This window comes from Myotis daubentonii, chromosome 4 (genome assembly GCF_963259705.1).
Source record: "Myotis daubentonii chromosome 4, mMyoDau2.1, whole genome shotgun sequence".
Classification (NCBI taxonomy): Eukaryota; Metazoa; Chordata; class Mammalia; order Chiroptera; family Vespertilionidae; genus Myotis; species Myotis daubentonii.
In genome coordinates this window covers 29115269-29138866 of record NC_081843.1, presented here as the reverse complement: position 1 = coordinate 29138866, position 23598 = coordinate 29115269, and the positions used below count along the sequence as shown (strand labels likewise).

Below are 23598 nucleotides of genomic sequence, written 5' to 3'. Positions count from 1 at the left end.
ATCAGCTGCCTCCTGCACACCTCCCACTGGGGATGTGCCCGCAACCAAGGCACATGTCCTTGACCGGAATCGAACCTGGGACCCTTCAGTCTGCAGGTCGACGCTCTATCCACTGAGCCAAACCAGTTAGGGCATGCAATTGCCTTTAAAGAGCCTTCATTCAAAACCTATTTCAAAAATCCAAGCAGATGTCATCATCAAGATGTCAATAATTCAGATAAAACTTTCTAGAAGATAAAGGAGGCATGAGAAGTCAATGGGAAAGAACAGACTTAGCCACCAAATGAGGTGGGGCAGTCAGTGGGCTATTGAGAGACAACTGATTTATCTCTCAACCTTCACTAAGATAAAGGGATCTAAAATTTCACCCTCATTGATCACCATAAGAAAGCTAATGCAAGCAACAATGCATTACCATCTTGCCTTTCAAAGTAGAGAATACTTGTAAAAAGGATACTGCTCAAGTCTGGCAGAGGTCCAGAGAAGAGCCAGGCTCTCTTCTGCATTCCCAGTACACTTATCTGAATATTGGATATTGACGGGCAGTATTTAAGGTGCTGTAACATATGTTCTTTTTAACATAATAACTTCACTTTTTAATAATAATAATAAAAAAGAAAACAGGGAAATTATCTTACATACTGACCAAGATGCTTGTCTAAAGATAATCATCTAGTATTTGTGAAAGTGGAAAATTGGAAGCTGGGAGAGAGAATGCCCAGGCTTCCTAAACTTCACACTGAGCTGGCTCTATGTGGCTCCAAGTCTCAGACAGGCACGCTTGTTATGCACATGCACTGACACTCTGTGTTGTGTTACATGCCACTGAGTTGGCTCTGACTCCTGGTGACCCCATGAATGAGTGATGTCCACAGTGTCCTGCCCTCAACAGCCCTGCTCAGCTCCTGTAGACTCAAGCCCATGGCTTCTTTTATGGAGTCAATCCATCTCATATTTGGTCTTCCTCTATTTCTGCTCACCCCAAATCACCCCTGCTATTATAGGTGGGAATGGAGGGCCAACGAGTCTCAGACTAAAATATCCATTCTCAATAGAAACACTAGCTCCCTCAATAAAGTGAAAAGTGATTCTTAGAGGACAAAAAAAGATCTTAGATATTATAATGGTTTGTGGCCCTTCTGGGACCACAGTGCCTAAAGAGATAGATAATATATCTTTCTATTACAATTTCATGGGGGTAGGGCAGCTATGGAAACAAATGTTCTAAGGCTCCTGGGGGTGGGGTGGCTATTTAACAAAGAAGGTCGAGAAACACTGCACTAGAAGATGTCCCGAGTATTATGGTTGTCCTACCCCGGGCCCTCCCTCCCATTAGCAGTGGACCAACATTATCCCAACTCTCTATCACCCATGACGAGGTCCGGCAGTTCATAAAGGCTTAGCATTTCATGACACCTTAACTACCAGGCTTGGTCACTCAAGCTCCTGCCCACGGTGTAATGGGCACTGCTGTCTCTCAACGGGGAGCCTTGTAGGGGAGTGGTCCATAGGACGTGGCAGAACACCGGCTTCTCATTGCCAGGGAAATGGGATTGTCTTTGAACAGTCCACCTTCCAGGTAGGAGGAGAGGCCACCCTCCTCTCCAAAACCTCCCCCGGGGTGATGGGAGTAAAGCAGCATGCAATTGGTGCATTTCAAGGGCCCACATGGAACTCTGGTCAAATCACCAAGGAATGCTCACAGAGGGCGCCCTTGGCTGAGAACACCAAACCCAAAGCTGACAAGCAGACACACTGCCTCAAAACTTTCCTGGCGCTGGCTAACTGCTCTTTTATGACTCAATCCTTGGCCAGAGGGGAAGCGCTGGGGGCGAGGTGCAGAACAGGTGGCTTGGTGCAGACTTTCTGCTACTGGGAGAAGAGGTCTAGTTCACGGAGGATTTGCTTCCAGCTACTTAGCAGAGGACATCTGGAACATCAGATTATTTTATCGGTGGAAATATGACTCCACCGCTCCTTGTTAACTATCATGGAGCAAAGGGAGATTCCTGCAGGAGAAATAATCAGGGTGGGGTCCCCATCTCTCTGCATCTCTCTCAGGACTTCCTCAGCCTGACTCCTGAGGATGTGTGTACACAGCACATTTTCTGCAGACCTTGCCTAAGTGAGGGCTCCTCTTGCTACGGCACAATTTGACAGCACAAGGTTCTATTCAGATTTCCTGTGAGGAAAAGCTCTCTTCAGCAGTTTGCAGTTTTAACAAACAGAACTGGAAACGCCCTATAAGCTATCAATCCTGGTCCCAGAATACCAGCCCCACAGCCCCATCCCCTCACTCCATCATCTCAGGAGAACTGAGACAAATGGAATCTCAGAGAGAGGTGTTTCACTAAGTCCCTTGTAGGAAAACCATTCCCAGGCTGAGGTAAGGTCTGGGAAGCCGGATAATGATCAAAATATCTATTTACTGAGCACTCATTCACAATGTGCTGGGCACGGTGTAAAGAAATTTCTTTACACTAGTTCATTTAAGTCTTTCAACAGCCCATTTACAGATGAGAAAACTGAGGCACAGAGAGGTTCAGTAGCCTGTTGAAGCTCATGCAACAAGCAGAGCTGGGATTCCAAACCCAGCAGTCTGCTTGTGCTTTTGCTGCATCTCAGGAGGCTGGGTCATGCATGGGACTGTCTGGAACCCTCTTTCCCCCTTCCCCAGCATTTCCTGGCAGGTAACTATAGGCAAAGTGAAATCTACATCGCTCTCTCTGATCTAGTTGTTGTGTCTTAGGTCAACCTCTAGAGGTCTTTTTTAATCATTTAAAAGACTAATAATAAAAGAAAGAGGAGATATGTATTTTACAGACACTGAGTTCAGGGCTTTACATTTTATTATCTTGTTTGATTTTATCCCAACACTACGAACAGGTTCTGCCCTTCCACATTTACCCATGAGAAAACTTAGGCAAAAGAGGTTAAAAGCAACAAGATCAAGGCCATGCAGCACTTATCAGCTCGGAACCCTGATATTAACCTCCACGTTGTACCGTCCCCGCTTCTGCACCAGGGATCCCAGCATAAGTCCTGGCATAGGTTCATATCTCTTTTCAAAGTGTGAGAGTCTAACATGGTTTCCTATGTGGGCATTTAGGAAGGAATTTAGTGGGAGATTGGGAGAGATGGCCGTTAAGGGTTCTAATGCAAAAGATCAGTGCCTGAAAGCCATTTATTAGTTCCCCAAATTTCTATTTTGCCTGCAGTTGCTGTCTCAGTAATTCTCCTTCGATGGCCAATTCTAGCGGACACTGGTCTCTCTCATACAACCTTCCAGGCGTCTGAAACCTCTTCCACCTGAAAGCATTGGTCTAATGAGGGAGGCCTGGCCAGGCCTGGCACGGAATCTGGATTGACATGCTCCCAAGGAAAGGATGGGCATCTTCTCAGACCCACCACCTTTCACAGAACATGGCTCCAAAAATTTCATTGGGTTAAATTTTTTACCAATTTTGAACATGCAAGTAACTGCAGAATTAAATAATGGAATCCACCCCTACCCGGCTTCCTTCTCCCTCCTCAAGCCTTCTAATATCATGAGCCACTTAGCAGGGAGTGAAGGAAGCTAACCTGCTAAGGTCTAGCTGCTATGTAAGTCAAAGTAATGAACTTGAACTGGGGCAGGAAGCTGCAGGAGGGCCAGGACTGTGCAACATTCATTAAAACCAACCAGCTGAAACTTACACAGAGAGCTAAAATAATAACAAAAATCACTGCAAAAAAAAAAGGAAGAAAAAAAAGGATGAGTTCTGAAGGACAACAAGGACACAGTCAGTAAAGAGGTAGAAAAAGCCAAACCGGTTTGGCTCAGTGGATAGAGCGTCGGCCTGCGGACTGAAGGGTCCCAGGTTCGATTCCGGTCAAGGGCATGTACCTTGGTTGCAGGCACATCCCCAGTAGGGGGCGTGCAGGAGGCAGCTGATCGATCTCTCTCATCGATGTTTCTAACTCTCTATCCCTCTCCCTTCTTCTCTGTAAAAAAATCAATAAAATATATATTTTAAAAAAAAAGAGGTAGAAAAAAATGTCTGAGACTCCATTCAAATCACACCTGCAAAGCAGCAGGTCAGTGGGCCATGGACTGTGGGCAACAGGAGATAAATAAGGCACAGGCTTACCCTCCAGGTGCTTGGAATCTGTTACCAGGACAGAACCAGGCGGGTGTCATGATCGGCCTAACAGCATTGTGCTAAGGCAGGACGAAGGAGGGAGCAAAAACGCCAATTAGGAAATTCTCAGTGGTTTGGCAGTGAGCCTTTAAGGAGGAGAGGAGCAGGACATAACAAACTCAAAGGGGCATGAGGGAGCAGCCTGGGCGGAGCAGGGGCGCCAGGAAGGATGGAGGATGGTTGGGAGCAGTGACTGCCCTCTCTTCGTGCTGGATTGAGAGTTCGTGTGGGAAGAGAGGAGGACAAGATAAGCCTCTGCGTGTCATGGATCTAGAATCAGTGGAAAGTGGGAATCAGAGCATCCGTGTTGCCGACCAAAGATCAGCCAGGTCATGGTGCACAGGCTGGATGGGAGGGCAGCGCTGGCCCAGGAAGTGGTGTTGGGTTAGATAGACAAAGGAGAGGAAGGCCCAGGTGGAGGAGGGAGAGGGGTGGTGTGGATCCAGGGAACTACAACACTTGGCAACTGACTGGAACAACAGAAAAGGGGAAGAGGCAATGGTGACTCTGAGGTTGAGTCTGGGATAGTGGATGGTCCATGGAGCTAATTAGGAACAAAGGGGAAGTCAGGAGGAGCACATATTTGGGAAATGCTGGCTTTAAGGTGATGGCAGAATGGGAGGACGGGAAGTAACTAACAGCTAAAAAGGTGGATCCAAAAGTCTTCAGGACCTATGGAAAGATCTCTAAGATCTCCAAGAGAGGCTCTCTAAGATCTCCAAGAGAGTATCTCAGGTAAACAAAAGCCAGGTACATAACTGTATTATAGTGTGCTACAATTTAATTTTAAAAGATCAAGGAGAATACATATACCTATTTTCTTGAGTAAATCTTTTCATAAAAGTATCTAGAAGTACACCCCCACCACCTTCCAAAAATTAATAATAGTTCATGGTTTATTCATGGGTAAGTCTGGGCATGTAGGGTAGAAGAACGAGTCTTCTCACCAAACATCTTTTTATACTTTTTGATTTTTGAAACTTGTCATATATCATCTGTTCAAAAGTAGATAATTTTTAAAATTAAACAATGAATTCAGACTTTAGCATCCATGTGGATGAACTCATCAAGAGCAGAGGGAAGCAAAGACCAAGGAGGGCCTTGGGAGCGCCGCACAGCTCTTTTCTTGGATGTTCTAGGCTCCACAGGGTGCAGGCAGGAAAAGCTTCCTCACACTCCCTGTTCAAGCCACCCTGCCTTGTGCTCTCTCTGGCTCTGGATGAAGCCCTGGCTGGTCCCATAGCTTTGCTATTGACTCTTAAAGAACAAAAAATCCAGTCCAGTCTACTAAGAAGGTAACTCTAGACCTCCTTTAATTGGAAGCATCTTCCTTCCTTTGACTTGGACCAGATCCAGGATAGTGTCCTGGACCGGGAAGAAGAGATCAGTTTCTTCATGCTTTCCTTGGCTCACCTCTCTCTCCATTCTCCAGCTGTGGTTTCTGGCCACACCTGGGGTGGGAGAGGCTCAGGAGGAGGCTGCGGTTTCTCCAAGTCAACTATACCTCCACCACGTTGGTTGCTTATTAACCCCCCTCCCTGGGCCCCTGGGCTTCTGGTGATACCTCCCTTCACTGGGTGTCATCAACCCTCTAGGTCTGGGGTGGGGAATGTCCAGCCCACGGGCTATGTAAGGCCTGGGAAATCATTTGGTCTGGCCCTGCCAAGGCATTATTGGTGAGTTCATTAAATGTTTGAGCAAATATAGCAGGCTGATTTTTAAGTTGATAATTTTGTATGGCACGAGAATGATGTTATAAATATCCAAACAGCCCTTGGCAGAAAAAGGTTCCCCACCCCGGCAGAGTCTACCCGTGGTCGGCAAACTGCGGCTTGTGAGCCACATGCGGCTCTTTGGCCCCTTGAGTGTGGCTCTTCCTAAGCCTTAGGAGTACCCTAATTAAGTTAATAGCAATGTACCTACCTATATAGTTTAAGTTTAAAAAATTTAGCTCTCAAAAGAAATTTCAATCGTTGTATTGTTGATATTTGGCTCTGTTGACTAATGAGTTTGCTGACCACTGGTCTAGGCCATCCTAAACTCCAAACTGGCTCCTGTTTTGCTCCATGTGTCAATGAAAGGTAGCTCTTTCCAAGGCAGCCCCGATCCTCTCTACTTGGCTACCCAAAGCAGGCAGCAGCTCCAGCTCCAACACAGGCCTCAGGCGGTTCACATGTGGTGCTAACACCAGCCCCTAAATACTTTAAACTCCATCAAACACAGGTCACTCTCTATGAGCGGCTCTTTGGAAATACTTTCCGCTCAAACTGAATGAGAAACAGCCCCTCCCACTGCAAGGAGTTTAGGAAAAACCCAAAACCCACCACCAGTTCCCTCCAATGAAACCGTTTTGCCTAATGCTTTAACTTCAACATCTCATAAAGTGTTAGGAGCGAAACTGTGTCTCCCCCTCTCCCCAGATGCATAGGTGGAAGTCCCAACACCCCCAATGTGGCTGCATTAGGAGATACGGCCTTTAAGGAGGTAATTAGGTTAAATGGGAGCAATATCCTTAGAAGAAGAGGAAGAGACACCAGGAGTGCAAGCACAGAGAAAGGCCATGTGAGGACACAGTGAGAGTGGTGTCTGCGAGCCAGGAAGCAGGCTCCCACCAGACACCAGGCTCGCTTGGACTTTGATCTTAAGTCTAGCTCCTAGAACCGAGAGAAATAAAATTCTGTTGTTTAGGCCACCTAGTCTGAGTTATTTTGTTATGGCAGCCCAAGCTGACTAACACATAAAGTGGAGAAGAACAATGGGCTCTTGGGAAACTTAGCACTTATTGTATTGTATTGTTCTGTGCTTTATGGCCTAAAATTGAGACACGAGAGTGTTATTTTGATAAACGGTTACTCTCTGTCTTGATGGAGCAACAGCTTGGTTAGAAGGGGACTGACTACAGCTTTACAGATGGGCTATGTATTGGAGAAATCTCAAGATCACCCCCAAGTTCAACGGTTTGCTAAGAGGACTCCCAGGTCAGCATGTGGTCCTACTCACGACTATGATTTATTAACGTGAAAGAATATAAAGCACAATCACCAAAAGGAAAGATGCGCAGGGTTAAGTCTGGAGGGAACCAGGCACAAGCTTCCAGAATCCTCTCCCAGCGGAGTCAACAGGACATGCTCAATTCCCCCAGCAATAAGTAGCGGTAACATATGGGAAATCCTGTCTACCAGGAAAGCTCCTTAGAGCTACTTACTAGGGGCTGGTTGTGTGGGCACACTATGCCTGACATGCACTAAACTTCAAGGCTTCCAGAAGGAAAGCAGGTGCTTAGCATGAACCGTGTTGTATGCCCAAACAGTTTAGGCATGATGAGCGACTCTTATCAGTTCTAGGAATGATGAAAACCCTCCCCAAATCCAATTTCCCAGACACCAGCCAAGGACTAACCTTGAAAGCAGGCCTTTCTGAGGATAGCCTGCTGTGTTAACTCTCTTCCACACACATCTTCACCCTCATTCCAAGTTTTCGAGTCACTGAGCTAAGGCCACCGACATTTATCCAAATCAACACTGTCACCTAGAACAGGAGCTGCACAGCTTCTTAGCATTCAGGGTCCCTAATATCAGTCCTGCAGCCAATAATGGTACAGTAGGGTGTTCCTAGACCTGAGCTATTTAACACTCTGCTTGGCCATTGTTCCAAAAGGACCAGCACAGTCTCTTCCTCTTCTACTTCTATTCATGGAATTTTACATCCATCCAGCTCTCCTAGATCCTGATCTGCCCCATCCTCACCTCACTGGTAAAAGCAGAGCTGAGACCCAGACACCCCAGAGTGGTGTGCTTACGGCTAGCAACCCAGCATTCTAAAGAGCCCATTTTTCCATGAGAGCTAAACACCAAGCACATAGTTTTTACATACATTATACAGAGCAATCAAAATAGAAAAGATGCTTTTATTTACACTTTACATTTGAATGGAAAGTATCAATTGACCACTGCAGAGTAAAACAGGAAGTGAGGAAGTGCTGCAGAAGCCAAAGTTGATATTGTCTCTTGATAGTGGTCTCCCAGGTTGGGAGCAAGTCAAGGATGCTCAAGAACATTCATTGCAATGCCAGAATGCAATTACAAGCTCCATCATATCTATTTGTATTCATCCTTTCTATTTCTACTTTTTGGGATGTGTCATAAGGTCCAAAAAATATTGGTAGAACAATGTATGCATATAACATGATAAAGAAATAACAGGAAGGGGCAGGGTGCAGAAAAGAGAAGTCACTGCATATTAGAAAAGCTGAACGCTGCACATTATGAACATTCTACTTATATACTTCTACTTAGTATAATCTTATGTTACTTAAAATTAGTGGATTAGTATATTCATTTTATGTAGGCAAATATAAGTGCTATTTAGAAAATATAACATCAATTATGTGAGGGGGAAAGCAATAGTAGTTGCAGAAATAAGTAGTAGTAGCAGCAGAAACAATCATATAAATAACCTACAGCCCAAACTTACTCGAAATAACGACAGAAATAAAATGGTGAAAGTGTTACCATTGTAACGAGCTAATTATTAATATTAATAATAGGAAGAAAGCAAAGGGAAGGCCAGACATTGTAAGCATAGCTATCTGGGCAGCTTCACCAGGAAGCTGCAGTTTCACACTCCCCAGTGAACCACTGGTCCGTTCCCTGCAAATCACTGGGAGAAGGGGTTCCAAAAAAAGGGAAGATAGATGTGCAGTGAAGTCAGACGACATAGGGAAGGTGCCTGCCTGTCAGTCTAACCTGGGAACAAAGATCATTGGCTAGGAGGGCAGACCCCAATGCAAGCCCACTTGGAAATACGTAATTCCCAAAGAAATCCTCTCTCTCTCTTGTTCCTCTTGCTTCACTCCTGCTTCCTTGCACTTGCTCGTGCTTCCTCCATAACCATGTGGACCCCACACCCAGTGGACTATAGCTGGGAACACAAATATGTGCAAATATGGAGTGAAAACTCCGGGCAATGGCTTTAATCCTAGCTCTGCTAAAGACAAAATGGGACATTTTGGGGACAAAAAAGATGGGACCTTGGAAACCCAGGAGTTTGATTCCACAGAAATAAAGTTTTTCACAATACCTCATCCTCCCATGGGAATTTCTGTTCCCCTGGCACCCCAAGAAGCCCACTCCTACCAGCAACAGGTGGGGACACAGAAAGCACCCCACCAATAGCCAAACAGAAGATGACAGAGATAGAAGTCAGAAATTGGACACAAATTTTACAAGGAAGGAAAATACAAGTATCCAAGAATACTCAAACCACAATCACAAGACATTTTCCTGAGCCGAGAGAGATAACTCTGATATACTACCAGTCAATATCCAATCAATAGGTAATAATAAATCATCGCTGCCATTTCTTGTGACAAACTGCAGGCCAGGCACACTGCTAAGGCATCTTACTTAAAGGGCCTCATTTACTTCTCACAACAGCAAGGTAGAGATTGATGTCCCCATTTTACTAAGACATACAGGAGATTCAGATATTAGGTCACCTGTACAAGATTATGCCATTAATTGCAACAAAATGCAGATTTGAACTATGTGAGCTTGATTCCACATTTGCTCTTTCCATTAGGCCATTGTGACATATAATAAAAAAAATATGTATTTGGTCTTCATCCAGTTCCTGGCACAGAGATCCTAAAGCCCTTGAAATTTCCTAAATGATAAGAGCAATAAAGGTGTCTTTTGTTATGCTAATGAAGTGACTTTTGGAATACAGCTCAGGACCCCTCTGGTTGCCAGAGGTACCAACTATGTGATTAGAGGGTCAGAACTTTCCCCTGACCTCCAGGAAGGGGAAAGGAGCTGGAATTTGGATCAATTACCAATGACCAGTGATTTAATCAATCATGCCCATATAATGAAGCCTCCACAAAAACCCTTCCTCTCCGAAATCAATAAAAATCTATTTTAAAAAAAGCTAGGGACAGAAATATAATATTGGAGACTAGCTATTAGTTATAAGAAATATTAATCATGCTCTGTTAACCATGATGATTGTTCTGATTAGAGAAAGCACATTCTCACCTGGCTGAGAGTTGTACGCCCTGGGACATGGGAACTAACATTGGAATGCAGTCCATCCTCCTTTCCCGAGAACTGCCTATCATCATGGAAAGATTTACAACCTCATGGATGACACAATCTCGTCCTGGAGGCACCCGCTCTTTACAATCCCCAGCCCGTATTGCCTGTAATCTGGTCCCTGGGCACCTGAAGGCACCCACCCTCTGCGACCCAGCCACCAACCCCCATCTCCCCCCAGCCCGCATGACTTGTAACTTGTAATGATTATCCTGTGCCTATTTTCCCATGCCTGTAATTCCTACTTCCACATGTAATCTTTGTTCTACTATCCAGTATAAGCAGCTGGCTTATGGTGGGGTGCAGAACAGATTTTTGTGGATGACTTGCTGCTCTCCCACACTGCCAACATTATTGGAATAAACACTCATATATGATTCAACTCTGTCTCTGCTTAATTGGCTCAAGTAGTGACAGGCAGCCCGGACCCCTTGATTGTCCAATTACATAAAGTGGGGGCAGTCTGTGGGACTGAGCCCTTAACCTGGGAATCTGAGTTGAATTACAGGACACCAGCTGGTGTTGGAGAATTGTTTGGTGTGGGGCAGTGGTCGGCAAACTCATTGGTCAACAGAGCCAAATATCAACAGTACTTCTTCAAAATAGACTCGCCCAGGCCGAAAACCGACTTCTGCGCATGGGCCACGAAGTTTCAATTGCACTGTATGTGCGCCCACACATGGTATTTTGTGGAGGAGCCACACTCAAGGGGCCAAAGAGCCGCATGTGGCTCTTGAGCCACAGTTTTCCAACCACAGGTGTGGGGGGGAAAAAAACTCACACTAATTGGTACTAGAAGTGGAGCCATGTCATAACCCAAGATAATAATTTAAGTACTATAACTGCAGTGACTAAATTATCAGCCATATACTGAATGCTGTGGCAAAGACTACTCCACTCAAAATATCCATGCAACATTTGTAAATGTAAGTTTATATATGCAACTAATTCTCCAAAGCTGAAATTAGCAGGCCACATTCTCCCACTCATACGCAAAGAAACTAGGACTTACCAGCATTAGTAATCACTTTAGCAAAAATCCCTAAACCTTTCTGTAATTGCAAAATGTCTCCTGATCAATGAAGAATATAAAGTTGAGATAAATTTTAAAGGAAACAACAAAGAGGACATACATATCTCAAATACGTAGGTACTAATCAAAGCTGTCCTCAGAGGTAAATTCAAAACATTAAAAATAATTTAATTATTTTTAAAAATTGCAGGACAAAGGACAGAAAACACTCAAAGAAAAACTTAGAAAAGAACTTAAATATAAAGATATAGGGGCGATGATATAATAAAATTGGGGTAAGAGCAGAATTAATTAATTGGGATAAACACAAACAGTATGGTAACCACTGTATTAAAAAGAAACGAGTCCTAGCTGGTTTGGTTCAGTGGATAGAGCGTTGGCCTGCGGACCAAAGGGTCCCAGGTTCGATTCCGGTCAAGGGCACATGCCTGTGTTACAGGCTCAGTCCAACGTGCAGAAGGCAGCCAATCAATGATTCCCTCTTATGGGAATCATTGATGTTTCTATCTCTCTCTTCCTCTCCCTTCCTCTCTGAAATAAATAAAAAATATATATTTAAGCCCTGGCTGGTTTGGCTTGGTGGATGGAGCCTCAGCCTGAAGACTGAAGGGTCCCGGGTTCGATTCTGGTCAAGGGCATGTACCCGGGTTGCAGGCTTGATCCCCAGTGGGGGGTGTGCAGGAGGCAACCAATCAATGATTCTCATCATTGATGTTGATTCTCTCTCCCTCTCCCTTTCTCTCTGAAATCAATAAAAATATATTTTAAATATATATATGTATTCATATATATACATATATTTCTTTTTAAAAAAATAAATGAGTGAAATTTTGAAAAAACTGTATAGTACATAAATTACTGATATATCGAATCTAGAAAGACTCAAATAAAATTACAACTGAGGCCCTGGCTGGGTGCTCAGTTAGTAGGAGCATCGCCCCTATACACCAAAAAGGTCTCGGGTTTTCTTCTGGGTCAGGGCACATACTGGAGACAACTGACTGATGTTTGTCTCTCACATGGATGTTTCTCTCACTGTCTCTCTTTCCCTTCCTCTCTCTGAAATATCAATTAAAAAGCATATCCTTGAGTGAGTATTAAAAAGAAAAAAATTACAGCTGAGAAAAGATGTAGCAACAAATATAAACAAAATTATGAAATACTTTATATAACTGAAATCTAATATGTTTTTTAAATTTTTGTAAAACTATTGCTTTTATTAAAAAAAACCCCACAATTTGCCAGTACTTAATTTTTTTAAAAAAAAAGAAATGGAATAAGATTCAAACTGAAAAAAGAAAACCTGAAAAGCTTCTCAAAAAGAAAAATCATAAAGTGAGATTTATGGTTTCATGGTTTTGAGAAATAAATATTCCTCATGTTATATAAACTGTTCCATCAACATGTACCAAGATGATGAAAAAGGGAAAAGTCAGTATAACTCTGATATCAAAACACACAAAAAGAAAAAACTGTAGGACCTCAAAGAATACAAAAATCCTAAATTGGAAAATCTCAACTGAAATACAGTAAAAGCATAGGCTATCATGGCCAAGTTCAGATCATTCCAGGACTTGGGCACAATTTAATATTGGAAAAATCAATTAATAAGACAAATCAATAGATACAATTACGAAAGTGGTGATGTCTATGAATATTGCAAAGGAGCTGAGTAAAATAAAATGTTCCTTCTGGGCTTTTTTAACTGGGAAAAGAAAGATACTAAGAGCAATCTATGGCCAGACAACAGCAGATCTCACTAAGCAAGACCCCAGGATGCTCACTATCATTCTTATTCTATACTAGAGGCCCAGTGCATGGATTCATGCACTGGTGGGGTCCCTTGGCATGGCCTGTGGGGAATTGAGCTGAAACCGGCATCCAACTTCCCAGAGGGATGTAGCAGTGTGCGAAGCGGCAGGCAGTGGGGGAGGAGCCGCTCCTGCTCATCCTGGCCCTGCTCATCCCAGTCAACTGAGCAGTGCTCCCACTGTGGGAGCACATTGACCACCAGGGGGCAGCTTCTGCATTGAGCGTCTGCCCCCTGGTGGTCAGTGAATGTCATAGCAACGGGTGGACCAATCGTTCCGTCTCTTAGGCTTTGATATAGAGAGATTAGATTGTTCTCAATGTGGCGGCCAGTACTGTGATGTGAAATACAAGTGAGAAATAAGTCAAAGAGAGTGGAGAAGACAAGATGATCCCTGTTCCTAAAGCAGTGTTATTGTCTGTCTAGTGACACAGCTGTAATTCTGGGAATTTAGCAATAGCGGCTAAATACAGACAGGCATTTAAAAATCAATAGTTTTCTTGTGTGACAGCAATAACCATTTAGAAAATTTAACAGAATAGCCAAGGGACTTCTGAGCAGATAGCTGGAGGTGTTCCTAACTCGCTGTCCCTCCCAGCCTCCTGGCAAGTCCCCTGGGCAGTGGGCATGGCCCCCCAGGCGGGGCTCCCGAGAGCGGGGGGGATGAGGGCACAGAGGGCCTGCACCATGCAGCCAGCAGAAACCCAGCCTGCCTCACCTGGGGAAAGGGCCTCACCTGTGCACATGAGCAGCTTGGGGGTGCTGACCTCACTGACTCCCCACAACCTGGAGAAAATCTGATCTGTGGGCTGGGGTCTCCCTGCTCCAGGGTATCCCCCGCTACTGGCCCCCAGCCCCCACGAGAGGACTTCCTCCTGCACCCTCAGAGGTCAAGCACTTGTCCCCTGCTGGGCCAAGATGCCAGAGCAGAGGGGCTTGGGGGACTGGGTGAAGGCAGTGAAGGGATTAAGCAGTCCACACTGGTAGTTAGAAACTGTCACCAGGGATGTGGGGTACAGCACGGGGAGTGCAGTCAGTGCTGTTGTAATATCTATGTAGGGTGCTGGGTAGGTGCTGGGGGTACGGGGAGGGCACTTTGAGGTAGGTGATTGTTTGACTGCTGTGCTGTACACCTGAAACCAATACAAAATAATGTTGAAGGTAAACTGTAATTGAAAAAAAATACTAAACAAGAAAGAAAAGATGGAACCTGTGGCGGTGTCCTCTACTTGTGGCTTTGCCGCTGCCAAGGAGGCCCTGACTTAGTGGTGGAGTTGGACAGAAAAGCAGAAATGGGCGAAGGAAAGGCAGTTCATTTCCAGGGTGCAGTGACAAGAGGGAGTGACCAAACCGAGCCTTTGAGCACTTGACTCCCACCCACGGCACCTGCAGGATGGAGCCTGACCAGAACTTAGAGGGGAAATACAGGAAAGGAATATGAGCTCTCAGCGTGGAAACAATATGCCAAAGATACTCAGAAGGAACAGTTTGCTTTCCAAAGACACAAATTCACAGACACACTGGAATGGAGGCTGGTAAGTGTGGAGGCTGAGGCAGCAGCCTGGGTTGATGGACCCAGAGCCCAGAGCCCTGAGACTTGACCGGAGAAGAATGGGAATTCAAAGAAAGAGCAAAAGAGCAGGTGGGGGGAATGTTATTCATGATGTCTAGCTGACATTCATTGAGCATTTTCTATCTTCCATGCATTGTCTTGGAATTACATGAACTAACTCACTTTTCTCCTCACACTTAGGAGGTAGGTCTTATTTCTACTATTCCATGTCCTACATCAGCACGCAGAGACCGGGGGGCTGGGCCTGATTTGCAGGGGCCAGGCCTGGGCTGGGTGGAGTCTAGATGTGGGCAGTCTGTGATTTTAGCCACAAAGCCAAATGAATAATTAAACAAGGAATTGGGAAAATGATCCCATGTAAAGAGAACAGTCCCTAATTTATACTACAAAGAAGAGAAAAAACTAAACAGGGGTAAACTTGAAAATAGTATTTGGGGCCCAGAGAAAGAAATCTACAGAACTTTAGTGAGATATTTTTAAAACCTTTAATGAAAATGGCAAATAATGCTATGGTTCTGGATGGAAAGACTTTTGTAAAGATGTTCATTCGTGCCAAATTAACTCTCATGTTTAATGCAATTCCAATATAAATCGCTATGGAATTTTTTTGAAGCTTTCCCAACGATTCTTATGGTCATTACGAAGAAGGAGCAGACAAGAAAAGCTTGAGAAATAATTAAGAACAGCAATGCTATCTCTAAGAATAATATGTATTATAAAACTAGAATAATGAAAAAAGTACCGATGTAGGAATGGATAGGACATAATTAAAACAGGACTATTCACAAATAAGCTACAATAAATACAGATAATAAATAAAAATCATTGAATAGAAAATAGGTTTACTTGACAAATGGTGCCGGGAAGATAAGTTAGGAATTTGGAAAGAAAAATCAATTTTGCTCCTCACTTTGTATTTTATTCTAAAACACCAAAGATATAAATTAGAGGAATATAGAGATAAAACAAGGAAAAACTTTTCTAAGCTTAAATGCAATAAAATAAAAGCAGAAAAGTAAAGATTCATAGGCACGATAACATACCCTACATTTGAAAAACATCAGAAACAAAACATTTAGCAAAAAAAAATAGGAAAACTATGCAATAAATATGGCAAAGGGATAATACTCTCCAAGTACAAAGAAATTCATTAAAAGACATAAATGCTAAAGCATATAAACAGATAACTCACAAAGCAAAAATGCAATTGTTGACTTGGAAAATGTCCAACTTCAATGGTCCGAAAATAAATGCAAACTGCAGCAATAGTGAGGTAGCATTTTCCACATTGCAAGTACGTGAGGATTTTATGTTTAAGGGAGAGAACGGAGTGTGCACAGCTTGCTGAGACTGCTCATTCACAAGGATCAGAACAGGCCTTGGCACAGCCTCTCTGGATATTAATTTGGAAATGCCATTTAGATTAAAAATCCCTTATTTATTTTAAAAATGTTCTTTTCCTTTGATTCAGTCATTCTTTTTCTGGAATCTGTCCTAAGAAATTATTCAGAAATTTAGACAAATATCTCTGTACCATGTTGTATATTGAAGCATTATTTATAACAGTGAAAAATGAAAAGGAATAAAGACAATAAATACAAAATTGAAAATCAACCCACCATCCGGAGATAACATTTGAGTATTTTCTTTTAAGTAAGTAAATAACATAATTGAAATAATATTTTCCTATCCTTTCTACTTGACATTCTCTTGTGAACATTTCCCATGTTATTAAAAATCTTTAAAACATACTTGGTCATATAACACCTTACAGAGACACACAGTTTTCTCAGTTGGTTTTCCCTATTTCTAGAAGGTCTAATGGTTTCTATAATAGCATGTTATATGGTTATAATAAAACATAAGTTATTTCCATTTTTAATGCTTTAAAAAATTTTTTTATTGATTTCAGAGAGAGGAAGGGAAAGGGAGAGAGAGAGAAACATCAATGATGAGAGCAAATCACTGATCAGCTGCCTCCTGCATGCCCCCTGCGCCTGTGCCCTGACCGGGAATTGAACCATGACCTGATTCATAGGTTGACACCCAACCACTGAGCCACATTGGATGGGCTTCAGAGTCCATTAAGGGCAATGGTTCTGCTGGACCAAGCGTATGGCTGGATCTTGAGGACTTCCTCTGTGGAACATATACCAGAGCCTTCAAGGTTGCACAGAAGTAAGATGTCACCTGGTTCCAAGTCATCTTTGATAGAGTGTTATACAACCACTACCCAGATCATTTCACTCAAAATCAGAATTGTCTAGAAAATTGCCCTTCTGGGCCCTAATTGCTATACCGCATATAAAAAAATCACAACGTGATTAATATCTACATATGCCACACATCTCATCCCAATGAGTCCCTGGGTGATTAGCGTCTTCCTCCCAAGTTATTAGCTTGCTTGAGTACAAAGTAGGAGTAAATACTGTGTGTGACTGCTGGGGAAGATGGAGGCTGAAACCTCCTGGGAACTTCCCATCACACCATGGGTGTCCCCATGTCCACAGACTGGGAAAATGACCAAGGGCCCGGGACTTTAGAAGATGGTGATTCTGAACTGAAATCGTTGAGAAAAATAACGTCATCAAATACCCTGTGAAAAATATGCCTTTGCTCCATGCAGACCTTGCAACACAGGGGGACAGTGATGTGCAAAGGAAGCCATAAAATCCTGCATTGAACAAACACAGGTCCAAAATAAACAACTCTTGGGACAGTCTGGCCTTAAAAACTGCCTGTCAACAGGGTGTGTGGGGGGGGGGGAGGGAGGGGAGGGGGCAGGGTGGTGAGGAAATAATCACTTTGACATGTTTCCATGTTGTTGACAATTCAAGGTTTTAGATTTGGACTTAAACATAAATGCTACACTTCCTGGATTGTGAATATCCAATTTCATTTATATATATATATATTTTTTAAATATATTTTATTGATTTTTTACAGAGAGGAAGGGAGAGAGATAGAGAGTTAGAAACATCGATGAGAGAGAAACATCGATCAGCTGCCTCCTGCACATCTCCTACTGGAGATGTGCCCGCAACCCAGGTACATGCCCTTGACCGGAATCGAACCTGGGACCTCTCAGTCCGCAAGCCGACGCTCTATCCACTGAGCCAAACCGGTTTCGGCAACATTTATATTTTTAAACTGACACTTTAGAACTATGCAAAATAGTTCAAAAATTTCTAGACTAGAGACATGCAGAATTTATTTCTTTTAAATGGTCTCTTAAGAAATCTTTACCAAAGAAAATGAACAAACTACTTTTAAGAATGCCATCCAGTCTATGGTGTTCAGAGTCTTTCCCCATGGATTTCTTTCCCCATGGATTTCTTTCCCCATGGATTTCTTTCCCCATGGATTTCTTTCCCCATAGATTTCTTTCCCCATGGATTTCTTTCCCCATGGATTTCTTTCCCCATGGATTTCTTTCCCCATGGATTTCTTTCCCCATGGATTTCTTTCCCCATGGATTTCTTTCCCCATGGATTTCTTTCCCCATGGATTTCTTTCCGAAGGCTTAGGCCTCCTGACCTGGGTCAGGAGGGATTACTTTTTCTTGCCACTAACCCTATCTCCTCCTTAGCAATGCTACTGCAGGGATGGTGTATAACAGCAACACTCCACTGAGAATATTAGCGATGAACGTTTCTTTAATAACACGTGCCAAGGAAACACGGACAGACTGACCAAAAATCCTGACACTCCTCATCCTTAGGGCGTTCACTAAGAATTCTTGCATTGACAAGGGCTTTCTGAAAGGAAAATCCAGTAAAACCAGTGCTTTAAATTTGAAGGAAACTATTTGGAAATTAGTTTGCTTTGAAACCTTATTAAAAACACAGTGTTTCAAAAAAGAAATTGAATTATAATAGACTTCAGAGCTCAGCTATCAAGATTAAGAATGGTTGTCAATCACGGACCCAGATGTTCCCAGTTTACTGACAGGGAAGACTCGTGACAGCTGGTGTCCCTGTTTCTGTTGAGTCCTGTGGCTTCTGCTCAGTATTTTACAGACCCCTGATTCTCCATAGCTCACATATAGCGACCTCTTTATGACAGAACTTTCAATTAGCCACAGGCTGAAGAAAACTTTTGTGAAAATGTTCCACGAGTAGTGAAAATTTTCCACTCCATCTCTTGCATGGAATGCAGCTATGAACCCTGAACCAAGTGCACGAAGCAGCTATATGAAGATTCTGAGAAGTAAACAGTAGCAGGAGAATTGGGGAAGAAGACCTGAACTGTAAGTACTACCAAACCAGCAAAGAGATTACTATATTTTTCCCTCTGGTATTCCCGGCTCGATGCAATGCAGTGTGAAGCTTGGAGTGGGCACTGGTGTGCTCAGCAAGACCTCTGGGAAGCCCCCGGTTCTGGCTTCCAGGATGGGGAAGGGGTTTGCCAATGCTTACAGCGAGTGGGGGAAATACTTTTTTTTTTTTCATTTCTCCATTCCCTCAAGTCCCAACCAACGGTAACCTGTAGGCACCTGAAAGCTCCGAGGTAAGAAGACCTTCCCCTCTAATCAGAGGAGTCATTGACTCAAGGAGAGGAAAACCCCTGGTGTTTTTTTTTTGTTTTTTTTTCCTTTTTCTATTCTCTTGTTGTTTGGACCAGGAAGCTGGCACAGCCATGGAAATTGTGCCACAGAACTGAACAAATAAAACCCAGATGTTTGCCTGTAGGAATAAAAAAGAACTAGGCAGATCTAGAAGAGCTAAAAGCTAGGCAAAGCTACTGCATAATATTGTTTAAGGAATTCTGGACTCATCCACAAGCTGCTCACGCATGAGTCTGACCCTAACAGCACACCACAAACTTTGACCTGGAGAACAGGACTGACCACTACTCAGGTCCCAGAATGGCCAGTGGGTAGAGCATAAGCAGAGCAATCTGAACAGCACTGCAAAGGCTTTGAAAACTGAGCAGACATTGGAACCACAACCCAAAGAAAGACAGTTGGAATTTGTGGCTTAAACCCAACCAAATCAATTGCCTACTTAAACAAAAATATCAACAATCTGCCTGGCCGGTATGGCTCAGTGATTGAGCTTCGATCCAGGAACCAAGAAATCATTGGTTCAATTCCCAGCCAAGGCACATGCCTTGGAGGGGGCTCGATCCTCAGTGGGGAGCTTGCGGGAGGCAGCAGGCCGATCAATGATATTTCTCTATCATAGCTGTTTCTATCAATCTATCCCTCTCCTTTCCTCTCCCTAAAAATCAATAAAAACATTTTAAAAATATCAACATTCTCCGTAGGATTTAAAGAAGGCCCAGAGTCTTATAGCATAATATTCAAAATATCCAGAGTAGAATACAAAATTATTCAGCATCAGAAGAACCAGGAAAGTTTTAACCTGGATAAGAAAACACAGTCAACAGATGCCAATGACACATGTTGAAATTATCTAAAAAAAAAAAGCTTTAATACAACCATTATGGAAATACTGCAACAAGTGAGGGTAAATACTCTTAAAAGGAATGTAATAGAAAATTTCAACAAAGAAATAAATAAGAACCTAGTGGATATTTTAGAACTGAAAAAACAACAACAACACCCAACAACAATAACAAAACACCCCTTTAGGTAAGTTCAATTATAAAAATGGAAATGATAGACGAAAGAGTTAATAAAGTTGAAGACATATCAATATAAATTACAGGTCTTTCTCCTCTCCTTTTATCAGAGCCACAAATGAAGATGAAAAAGACTATAGAGAAGAAAAAATATTTAAAGAAATAATGGCTGAAAACTTTCCAAATTTGTTAATGCAAAAAAGGATGCATTACCAATAGGAAATCAGTGATTCAAATACTGTGTTTTCTTATCATAAAACATGGAGACCAGGTGGAAGTGAAACAATATATTTAAATGCTAAGAGAAAAGAACTCTCTACCCAGAATTCTATATCCAGTGAAAATATCCTTCAGGAATAGAGGTAAAATAAAGAAATTTTCAGATGAACAAGAGCATAAAAATTCATTGTCAGAATGCCTGCTCTAAAATAATTTTTAAAGAAAATTCCTCAAGAGAAATAAAATGATATCAGAAAAAGAACTTAGAACCTCAGGAATGAAGGAAAGATAAGTATCTGGGTAAATATAATACATACTCATGATTATTTTTTAAGTATATTCTTATTGATTTCAGAGAGGGAGGGAGAGGGAGAGAGAGAGAAACATCAATGATGAGAGAGAATCATTGATTGGCTGCCTCCTCCACACCCCACATTGGGGATTGAGCCCGAAACCCGGGCATGTGCCCTGACTGGGAATCCAACTGTGACCTCTGGTTCATAGGTCAACACTCAATCACTGAGCCATACCAGTCAGGCCACAATCATGATTCTTATCCCATTTTGTTCTTTAAAAAGTGAATGATGGTTGAAAACAAAAATTATAACATGTCTGATAGAGTTTTCCATGTAGGTAGATATATAAACTCCAAACAAGAATGACAAAGTGAACTGATTCCTCAAGATACACAAAAGATGAAAGACATAATGATATAACTGAAGAAATTACATTCATAATTAACACCTCTTTGAAAAAGAAATCTGGAGGCCCAGATGGCTTTATTGGCCTATTCTACCAAACATTTAAAGAAGAACTAATACCAGTTCTACACAATCTCTTCCATAAAATAAGAAAAAGGAACATTTCCCATCTTGTTTTATGAGGCTAACATTACCCCGATATCAAAACCAGTCAAAGAGATGAAAAGGAAAAACAAAACAAAAAACTACAGCCCAATCACTCTCATGAACTTAGACACAAGCATAAAGAGGTTTTTGGATGATCAAGCCATCCTGTATGTTGAATGTGTTAGTGGTTACTTGAATCTACTCATGTTAAAATTCATAGAGCTATATATATCCCCAAAAGTCAACTGTACTGTGTGTTAATTTAAAAATCAAAATTAAAAAGAATGAAATCTTTTACAGATTTCAGACTACAACTCTCAGACTTCATGAATTGGCAGGCTTCAATGTCTGCAAAACCACGTTTCATTTTTCAAAATGGTGTGACAAAGGATGCAATGTAAGGCAATGGAGTTGGGGGTCTCTTGAGAAAAGTTTTCCTTTCTCTTAAAAGGGGACACAGCTTGCTTTGGATGTTGTCTTGTGGAGATGTGATATGTGACAGCCGTCTTGTCTCCATGAGAGGAAGCCAGGAAAACTACAGAGCTGCTGACTTAAAATTCTGACACCTTGAGTGGCTGAATTAACCAGCCAGTAACTTATCCTACCTCCAGACTTGTCATGATAGTTAATAAAGCCATATCCTTTCACATACTGGCAGCTAAAGCTGTCTAAGTTGGATGGTATACCTGAATGTATATTTGAACTACTTTGCATAGCTTTTATAGATGAATTGGAGACATGCCTTCTTGGTAAAGGAAATAAGAAAAAAAAATTTCTCTAAGAAGATTCTATGAACCATCAAGATGCATTTGAACCTTTTACTGGAAAGCTACTCACAGCCAATTAACATAATATAAAACTAATCACTTTTGGCAGGTACTTTTGTTCTCCAGATAGACAATTCTAAACAACTCTGTTAAATTGGGTAACCCATCCAGTTAGGTGCAGGAGAGTTTTGTAGCCAGCTCATCCTGTGAAGCTATGATGATATAATCTCATTGAAAATTTTATATTTTGCAATAACTATATTATTTTAACATAGAAAGCAGTGTTTGCAAACCCTGACCTTTTAACTCAAGGTCATCTCCTTCACACTCAGGATGCAGAACTTGTCACTGTTGAGTAATGCTAGCTCAGGCATTCAGCTGATCCCAAACTCATCTATGCGGGGGGAAAAAATCCTGGCCTTGCTTTTATGTGGTCTGGGACCACTATAATTCAGGTATGACCACACATCAGACTATTACAGTGGTTCTCAACCTTCTGGCTCTTTAAATACAGTTCCTCTTGTTGTGACCCAACTATAAAATTATTTTCGTTGCTACTTCATAACTGTAATGTTGCTACTGTTATGAATGGTAATGTAAATATCTGATATGCAGGATGGTCTTAGGCGACCCTTGTGAAAGGGTCGTTCGACCGCCAAAGGGGTCGCGACCTACAGGTTGAGAACCACTGGGCTATTACATTTTAATGATATTTGCCACTTATGCATTTGGAATCTAAAAAAAAAAAACCACCAGCCACCTCTTAATCAACAACAATATATCTTCAATCTTGGCCAGAAATCTCAAACAACTCTTAGCTCCTAGTTCTAAGGCACAGGCCCACTACATTCCAATCTTCTGTGGACTGCTGGAAGTGATAGTGCTAAGGGCGTTCCTTCCTTTACATCAGCCTCTGCCATTGCCCCTTCTTCTGTGGGATCTTAAAGTCAGGAGTCCAGAACTGAATCCCATGCTTCGTCTGTGATCTGAACAGCGAGGACAGAGGGACATAATTGATTTGCTCATTGTGACACAATATCTCCCACAGCGCAGCCCATGAGTGCAATTTCACCATCTTGTGGATCCACACCACACCTAGTGCCATGCATTGGCACCTGGGCTGAGAGTTGCCCCTCTCTTTCCTGCTTTCCTCCTCCTATTTCTGAGCAATTGCTTGTTGGGATGCAAGTACAAGACCTTCGAGTTGTTTCTGCTAAATATCAGCTTGTTGGATTCAGCCTAATTGCTCCAGCCTGTCAAGACCTTTTTGGATCCTAATTACAGCATGCCCCGGCTTCAGTAAATCACAGCTGAAGTTTTTTGAACGAAATAAAGTTGGGGACAAAGCCCTGTGGCATGTTACTGAGAGCTTTCCCTGGAGCACAGTTCTTCGCCCAGTTATAGCCCTACCTAATTGTAGGAACAAGTTCTTTTCCTTTACATACTGAACGTAAACCATTGGGTGCCTTGCTGAAACCCAGATACACTC

At 42.5% G+C, this 23598-nt stretch overlaps 1 protein-coding gene across 3 annotated transcripts in view; it reads right to left on the bottom strand.

The window, feature by feature from the left end:
• Positions 1-23598, bottom strand: part of CALN1 (calneuron 1) — a 414925-nt gene that overhangs the window by 136689 nt on the left and 254638 nt on the right. The window lies entirely within an intron of this gene.